The sequence below is a fragment of the Sceloporus occidentalis genome, unplaced genomic scaffold (assembly GCF_023333645.1).
Source record: "Sceloporus occidentalis isolate IW3139 unplaced genomic scaffold, rSceOcc1.0.p SCAF_1, whole genome shotgun sequence".
Classification (NCBI taxonomy): domain Eukaryota; kingdom Metazoa; phylum Chordata; class Lepidosauria; order Squamata; family Phrynosomatidae; genus Sceloporus; species Sceloporus occidentalis.
Window position 1 is genome coordinate 178697801 of NW_028316981.1, and position 8971 is coordinate 178706771.

The 8971-nt window shown below is 41.7% G+C and overlaps 1 long non-coding RNA gene across 1 annotated transcript; it reads left to right on the forward strand.

The window, feature by feature from the left end:
- Nucleotides 1-772: 772 nt before the first annotated feature.
- LOC149322872 (uncharacterized) lies at nucleotides 773-8411 on the forward strand. Its single transcript, XR_016272212.1, has 2 exons — nucleotides 773-2926; nucleotides 6764-8411. It is a non-coding gene; the product is annotated as an uncharacterized LOC149322872 (long non-coding RNA).
- Nucleotides 8412-8971: the final 560 nt, after the last annotated feature.

Below are 8971 nucleotides of genomic sequence, written 5' to 3' on the forward strand. Positions count from 1 at the left end.
GTATGCACACACCTATATGTCCTCAGGCTGTTAATGCATACAGGAGCAAAGATGTACTGGAAGAAGTGACTTGATTCCAGATGAGGCACAGAAATTTTCAGACTGTGTGTAACAAGCATGTTCTTGATGGAACCTGGCTTGAGGGGAATATTAAGAGCTCTGCTTAAAGGTCTGTCTGCCAGACCCTGTCAAGAATTTAAAAGAACTCAGTCTTTACAGAGGAAAGCTGAGCAGACTCTTCCAAGAAGTGAGCAGTCCTGGAAACGCAAGAAGCCCTTCCCCTCTCCTGGCAAGAAAGGGCACTTTTTTGGGAAAATAGGAGCCTTCCTTCAGCTATTATATTCCGCTAGGTAGAAGTTGCCTTGAGGGTCCATTGCCTAAGGAGTAAATACTCCTTAGAGTTTTTTGTCTCATAACCAAAGAAGTGGGCTAATTCGAAGAGATAGGTTCACATAGCACTGGGGTAACTGGGTGTTCATCATGGGCAGGTTCTAATCTGCCCTCGGATTGAAAACAAACCAGTGGCCCAGGCAACAGAGGTAAGTGAGGCTTTCAGAGGGATTGGAACCTTGGTGCCTTCATTATCAGTGGGAAAGCACCTCATTTTGAGTTTTTTGTTATTCAGTTCTTTAGTACTGTGGAAGCTATGAGACTTCAGATCCTCATGCAGGTTAAAGTATCTCCATATTTTATTTTATTTTTAACTGATTGTATGTACAGCACTGTAAATTTACAGCGCTCTATAAATAAAGCATAATAATAATAATAATAAGTTAAAAGCAGACAGTATTCCAGGGCAGTAGTATAACAGCATCCTCATAACACCCTTAAGTGGAGAAATTCCTTGGATCACAGGTTCAAGACCACTAAAGAACAAAAGACTTGGCTTTTTTAGTACTGAAACTTTGTATATCTCATAGGAGTAGATAGTCTGTCCATCTATTCCAGAAGTTCTACAGATAGTTCAGTTGTACCTATGGAAGCAATTTATATTAATACAAGGTGTTTCCATGCTTCCCTACTGAGTCACTGGTGTTTACAGAGACTGCATGTTTACATATATTTTACCTAACCATTGCATTGATTTTTTTTTCTTACAGGTATACAGATGACATAGTAAAGCAGTATCCAACATTCATACTAAAGGATTTGTTAGACTTCATACATAGACAAAAAGAGGGAGGGATCTATGTTGCTACCAAGAACAAATCTTACACAGTTAATATAGTGACTACTTGATCATGTGTGAGCTTGCACAGCTTCTCTCTGTCTCTCTCTGTTTTTTCATTGTGAATTCTAATATCTACAACAATGAATTTTGGACAGGTAAGCTATTACAGACAGAGCCAGGGTGGTATAGTGATTTGAGTATTGGACTGCAACTGGAGATCAGGGTTTGACTCTCCACAAAATCATGGAAGCCCACTGGGTGACCGTGTGCAAGTTACACTCTCTCAGACTCAGAGGAAGGCAAAGACAAACCTCCTCTGAACAAATCTTGCCAAGCAGACACCATGAGAGGGCCATGTTGGAGTTGGAAATGACTTGAAGACACAAAAGTACGGTAAGCTATTACAGGCCACAAATTCCAGAAAAGTATCTGTGAGCCAGTTTCATTCCATTCCTCTGTAAAACTTTTGGCAGCCTTATTAGGAACTGATGTAAACTCATAATGGATAATTTCATCTCTAGGTACAGTCCACAGGGTCCAGAAGGCATGGTTATACAGTTATCTTTGGCCCTGAGTCTGATGTATGTCTTTTTAACTGCAATTTGAATAGCAACAATGCCTCACAAAGTTTGAGTGGAGAAAACAGACACTTGTGGCAACTTCAAAACAGGTCAAGGAAGTCTAGATACTGTTATCAGGAGCATTGAAGAATCTGGGCCTCACCCATTCTTAGAGATCCCCTTCAACCAGAAAGTAACCATACGAATAGATCCAGATTGATTTTTGCACCAGAGTAGATAGTTCAACAGTGAAGTTGGAGTCTAGGCTCTAGGAGGTATGTACTTTGTTTTAACTTACATTGTAAGAGTCTTTGGGTCCCATGCTGGAAGAAAGATGAGATATAAAATCAGTTTAAAAAAAACAAATGCCATCTTGGCTCTAGGATTTCCATTAATAGATCAGCTTTCTATCATATGCCTGGATGCTGATTGTCCCTCTGTCAACATCAAGATCTTCTTGAGATGGCTAACTTTTGAAATTGCTTACAGTTTACGTTTGTTATTTGGAACTTGAACTAAGGACCCTGTCCACCCCTTTCTTGAGATGCTACCAAGGTTTTCCAATCGTAAAAAATGCTCTTCAGTGCTTTTTCTATGGCCATCACTTTGGTATACAGAGTTGCCCACTTAACAGTATACCTGACTGTGGAGATGGAGTGCATATGTGTGTGTATGTATATATATGTATATGAATACCTATGTATTCCACAAGGGTTGGCGTTGCATGTTAACCTGACACTTCATTTTTACAGATCTGGTTGCTGAAATTAACACTTACTTTTTTCATCCCCCAGGTAAATCACTTGAAAGGAAATGACACAATCCAATGTTGTTTGCTGTCAAAATGTACCTCAGCTTCATTCAAGGTTTTATATCTATTACTCCCCCCCCCTCCCCAGTTAAGCATCATAATTTTGGTGGATCTTCTAGATGGCTCTGCTGAGATGGATCTTTGTCTGCATCTTGCTAGTTTATCACACCTTTATTTCCACTATGTCTGGAAAATGCAGGGATGGTCAGCTCTCCTTCTTTTGGCACTGATGCCTCTAGTAGTCATCTGTATGACTACCATGTGAAATTCAGCATCGTGATTCTGATAAATGTAGTGATTTGCATATTTCTTCATATTGGAACAAGTGGGAGACACAACCCATCCATGGATATATTCTGCACATTAAAGAATACACACACCTTGGTAAGTCTCATCTTTCCTTTTACCCATTATTGCTGTTTGTGTGTTGGATTTCATGCCTTTCTTTTTATTCTATTAGCAAAATAATGTTCTCCAAGTTTAGCCAAACTTTCCCCCCCCCCCCCCATCTGTTTCCCTTGCCAGGAAGCTAGGAAGTGTAATACCAGCTGTCAGGCCTACCCCCACCTTCCTTGACCAGAAAATAAGAAGGACTAGCTATTTCTTCACAGTCTCTATGGCAGGCACAAATGTGCTTTTCACAACTGAGTAGCTTGGTGGGAACCAGGCCCTGCTCCCATCTGCCGTTCATGTCCTAGCCTACCAAAATTGCTGTCTCCTCAGTTTCTTTCCATCCTAAACCAGAGTGACTTCTCTTGGAGTGTTCTGTGTAGCTGAGTAGTTTTTCATTTCCTTTCTTGTTCATAGAATCATAGAGTTGGAAGGGACCACACAGGCCATCCAGTCCAACCCCCTGCCATGCAGGAAATCCAAATCAAAGCATCCCTGACAGATGGCCATCTAGCCTCTGCTTAAAGACCTCCAAGGAAGGAGACTCCACTACACTCCGAGGGAGTGTGTTCCACTGTCGAACAGCCCTTACTGTCAGGAAGTTCTTCCTAATGTTGAGGTGGAATCTCTTTTGCTGTAGCTTGCATCCATTGCTCCAGGTCCTAGTCTCTGGAGCAGCAGAAAACAAGCTTGCTCCCTCATCAATATGACATCCCTTCAAATATTTAAACAGGGCTATCATATCACCTCTTAACCTTCTTTTCTCCAGGCTAAACATCCCCAGCTCCCTGAGTCGTTCCTCATAGGGCATGGTTTCCAGACCTTTCACCATTTTAGTCGCCCTCCTTTGGACACGCTCCAGTTTCTCAACATCCTTTTTAAATTGTGGTGCCCAGAACTGGACACAATATTCCAGGTGGGGCCTGACCAAAGCAGAATGCAGTGGCACTATTACTTCTCTGATCTAGACACTATACTTTTATTGATGCAGCCTAAAATTGCATTGGCCTTTTTAGCTGCCGCATCCCATCTCTGCCTTCATGTTCTTGCCTTCTTTTGTTCATTCTCCACCATTTTTCTTTATATTCTACCACTTAAAAGAACTGTCTCTTTTCTCTAATTTTTATGGGGCCTCAACTTACTTTCTTTTCAAATTCTGTTCTTCATGTGGCTGAAGGTCTCTCTATCTGATGGGCATTAAGAGTGTTTGTTTTGCCTCAGGGAGGGACATCTAGTTGAGAAGTGCTTGATCTATAGAGGTTTTACTTCAGGCTTTGAAAAATTGAGCTTCACAGCTTAAACTTCATTTTTGGTTTCTACAATGGCCTCTACAACAACATTGAAAACCCAAGGCCCATCAGAAATTGAAGATGGGATCAGTACCGATATCAGTATCAGTACCAACGACTTCAACTCAGTCTACTGTACTGATGGTGCACTGAGTATCAACTGTTTCTTCAATACCGATACTTTTGAACCCGCCATTTACAGCCATTCTAATAGCAGGATTCTGTCCATCTGACCTTCCTTGCACACAAAGTGAAGTGTAGAGCAACTCTTTCTAAATCTGATTTTTAAAAGAGTGATGTCACCAGATGGGCATTCAGCTTTAAAAAAAAAGAGCAGACTTAAGGAAAAGAAGAGGCCTAGGCACTCTTAAGCATCCTCATAGTACCAACTTCAGCAACTGCTTCAAAATATATACCATCAGCACAAGGAATTACTTGACCATTGGGATGCCACTAGTGCCTCTGTTGGTATCAAGTGTTGCTGATCTTGAGCCTCTTTTGGTACAGGAGGTGGAACCACTAATGGAACAGAAAGTGCCTGTTCATCAGACCTCTCTTCCCTCTCCTTATTCACCTCCTGCATTGCATTCTTCTGTGTCCCCTTGTCATGGTTCACCCAGACATAGATTACTTCCACCATCACCTTGGCATGACAGATCTCCTTTTTGAAGGGACCAGCCCTATGCATCTCCAAGTCCTTCTTGCAGGGACTACTGGTACAGAAAAGATTTCCCCTATACTTCTGTCTTGTGTATCTATTGGCACCAACAAGAATGCCTGTGGAGAGAACCTCCCAGATTTTACCATACCTACTCCCCATCATACCAAGATAGCTACCATGATCATGAATTTGCCCACTGGCATTGTTCTCCATATCTTTAGTATCAAAGTTACTGAAGATCTCTGCATACTCATCTGCTACCTGATTCTCCTCTTTGTCAATTTCCATATCATCCATCTACACCATGAGAGCATTTGTCATGTCATTACCACAATCTACCCTGCTCCTATCCCCAGCGTTATACCTTCTTTGATGGTACTTGCTGCTACCACAGACATACCAATCACTGCTCAGACCACTGCTGTTCCACTCACCACTATGGTCCCTCCAGTTCTCGTTGTATCTCGAGAAAAGGCTTCTCCTGATTCCTCTAGGGGTGACTTGACTGATTCCTCCTCCCAAGCACCACTTTCTGCGCTCATTTCCTCTCCTTCTGCTACTGTTGATACCACTCTTCCATCATCTCCAGAAGACATCAGAATGTCTGTGGACATTGTGTTGTGCATGGCTAAATCCTTGGGGTTAGATATCACAGCTCCAATCTGTTTTTAATTTTTTATGGGGGATTCATAGGCCCCTACATCAGCTATGATCCTTCTTTTGCCTGCTGTCCACAACCTCACTAAGCAGTTGTGGCTTAAGCCAGTCTCTTTGCTATCAGCTTCTTGCAGTCTCAAGAATTTATATAGGACTCAGCAGACAAAAACTTCTTTTTTATTTTCACCCATCCTCTACCTAATTCCATCCCAGTCTAAAAGCTGCAAGAACTTGTGTTCTACCCCAGCCAACTGAGAAAGAAAGTACTTTGATATGTTTGGGTACTGTTTCTATTCTTCCACAGCCCTCATGATATGTGTGCCTAACAATGCAGGCTTACATACCTGTGTACCAGTACCTCCTATGGAACAAGAGGTTTGTCTTCGTTTCTTCTAGATGCTCAAAAGAATGCAACCTTGCTTTTTAACAAGAGGCACACTCCCTGGTGACACCACAGATACAATCAGCTTGGCACTTCATTCATAGAATCATAGAGTTGGAAGGGACCACAATTGATGTGGTCTTTGGCTGTACATTGATTGTACAGCCAAAGTGATGTCAGGAGAGGTTGCTTTTGACTGCTGTGCATGGCTGCATTCTTCTGGACTATCTGAGGACACCAGACATTGTACCAGCCATTCGATGGATAAGGCTTATTCGGTTCTAAAAACTTGGACAACCTGCTCAAGGCCAGACTGACAGTGAAGAAATGGCTTTGGCATGCCACATCAATAACAATGGCCATACAGGTCTTGGAAAAGTCTTTTGTCACTCTTCCCTTGGTGCAAGTTGCCATCTAGAACAGCAAACATGCCCTCTCAGACTTTTTTATCCCAACAGCATGTTTTTCCAAGCAGTACTATTTCTAGCCTGCTTCTTCAAAGAAATCCTGTGGCTCATCCAGATCTTTCCTTTGACTGTTCTTACTGGATGGCACCACATTTAACTTTTCACTTGTCAAGTCAACTTATGCTCTCGCACTATACTGCCATTTCACCACCTGGCACAACATCACCAACTGACTCATGAGTACTCACTATTATCCATCTGGGTTATGCTATAGAGCTTTCAAGTATGCTGCCCATATCGTTTTTCTTTGTTTTACTCCTCCCTCAAGGTCCCTGATAGACAAGATTGCCTCTTTACTATAAAAAGATGTCAAGGAAACAATTCCAGATTGATGCAGAATTGATACTTTTCGTGATACTTTACAATCCCAAACAGGGCTGATGATCTTCATCCTATCTTGGATCCTTGTGATGTCAACAGGCGTATAAGACCAAGGAAATTCAAAATGGCAGCACCTCATAACTATTTCACTGCACTCCATTCTGCCATTCTTTCACAAGAGGGACTGGTTCCCGCCAATTGATGCTTACTTCTACATTAGCATAAGGCAACAACATCACAAGTTTCTCAGATTTGCTATCAGCAAAGACCTCTATCAATACACAGTGTTTCTTTTGCAGTTCTCCACAGCCCTAAACATTTTTACCAAATGAATGGCAATAGTAGTCTTCTTTCTCAGGGCTCAAGGAATACAGATATAACTCTACCTAAACAATTGATTGTTGGTGTCCTCCCAGAGCAAGCTGTATTGAGATATTCACTGAACCTGGTCACTACTCCACAACTTGGGTCTCATTGTCAACCCCAAGAAGTCCATCTTGGAACCAATGAGTGATGGAAGGAGTTGGAGCATGTGAACGCTCAGCCCTACGCTCAGGCCGGCATAAACTGCCAGTTTGTCGAGCCCCAAACGGCGCTCCACGGAAACTGTGGTACCCCTTCTGGGACACAAAAAGAACCCGCCAGGAAGCGGGTTCTTTTTGGTCCTTCTGGAGGCGTGGCGTCTGGTTGCCACAGCCTCCATCCGGGCCTCAAAGGGGTGGCGTTAAGCCACCCATCTGTAGAGGCCCTTAGTTTCCCCTATGGTGGTCATGTTCCTGACACATTATTATTATTATTATTATTATTATTATTATTATTATTAACCTTTATTTATGAAGGTTCTAAACTAGGTTATGAATTTTAAAAATCTCTTGATGCTGAGAAGCCTTCTGTGAACTGCTGTAACTCGCTGTGAGCAAGGTGCAGGGTAGTTCAGGAAAGAAGGTACATAAGGGGATTCTTTGTCAGAGGAACAGAAAGGACATTTAGTGTCCTTCTTCACAACTCTTCGCTAGTTGGCTGCTAACTCAAAAGCTGATGCCATCACTCTCTTTGAATCTTCCTACTGCCCCAAGTCAGATTAATCTTGAAGAACACCCATCAGGTTAAGATAATGAACCTGGGAAATCTCTGGTCATGAATTGGCACAAAAACAACAAAATTGGTAGATTTCTTCATCAGAGCGGGGTAGCAAGATAGATGTAATTGTCCATGTCTTCTCCAAAGGAGCCATTTGTTCTGGATGTGAAGAACAAAGCATTGCTTTTCCTTTCTTTGTTTTTTAGAATGAGCAGTGTGTGATCTCCATTGAGGAGGGGCTACTGCTTTGGACTTAGCAAAAAGCTACTTTTGGGGCTGGGGAATCATAATATATCACTTCTAATGTTATACAGTGAGACATTAGGGATCTCTATGGGAATGGATGCTCTTAACATTCATTGCCAAATATAACTCCCCTTCTTGTCCCTTCCCCCAGCTCCAAGAGTCAATTTGCCTAGTTGGGTTGGCGCACTGAATGGAAGTGGGATGGCTTGATTTTGATCCTCTTTGAGGGAGCAATGCTGGATATTGGACATTAGGAACCAGAACCCCATAGAAAATAATTTATATTATGGTGCCACTGATACAAGCATGAGATCAAGCTTTAAAAATGTTTTGCCAGAAACAAATTGTCTTTAAATAAACACCTTCCTCAAATCATTGTGCATGTTTTGTTTTGAAAAGTCTCATATATTGCTCAAGTAATTTTGGGACTGGGGATGGCTTTGATCTCCCAGTTGGACAGTCTGCAACAAGAACTTGACAGCAACGGAGTCTCTTTTATGAAATCTTCTGAGCCTCTCAGTGCATATCAGTACCATCAGCCTAAATCCAACTGCTAGTCAATTGCCTCGGAGTGGGCAAATGAGTGGGCCTGTTGAATTATTGGGCCTGTTGAATTATTATTATTATTATTATTATTATTATTATTATTAATTTCTTACCTGCGTTTTCCCATGGATCAAGGCAAGGAACAACAACAATGAACAGATAAACAACCTCAGTTAAAAGGCATCAGTTAAAATACACATCAATGTAAAATGAGAAATAACATATACGCATATTAAAAAGATCTATATTTAAAATTCACAATTTAAATATCAACTGGATAAGGCTGCCAGAAGACACTGGTCTTCAATGCTGTTGAACAGCATTGAATACATGTTGACAAAGAGCCCAAACAGACAGGCCAAAATAAAGCTGCTTTGGGTCACTTTGAAG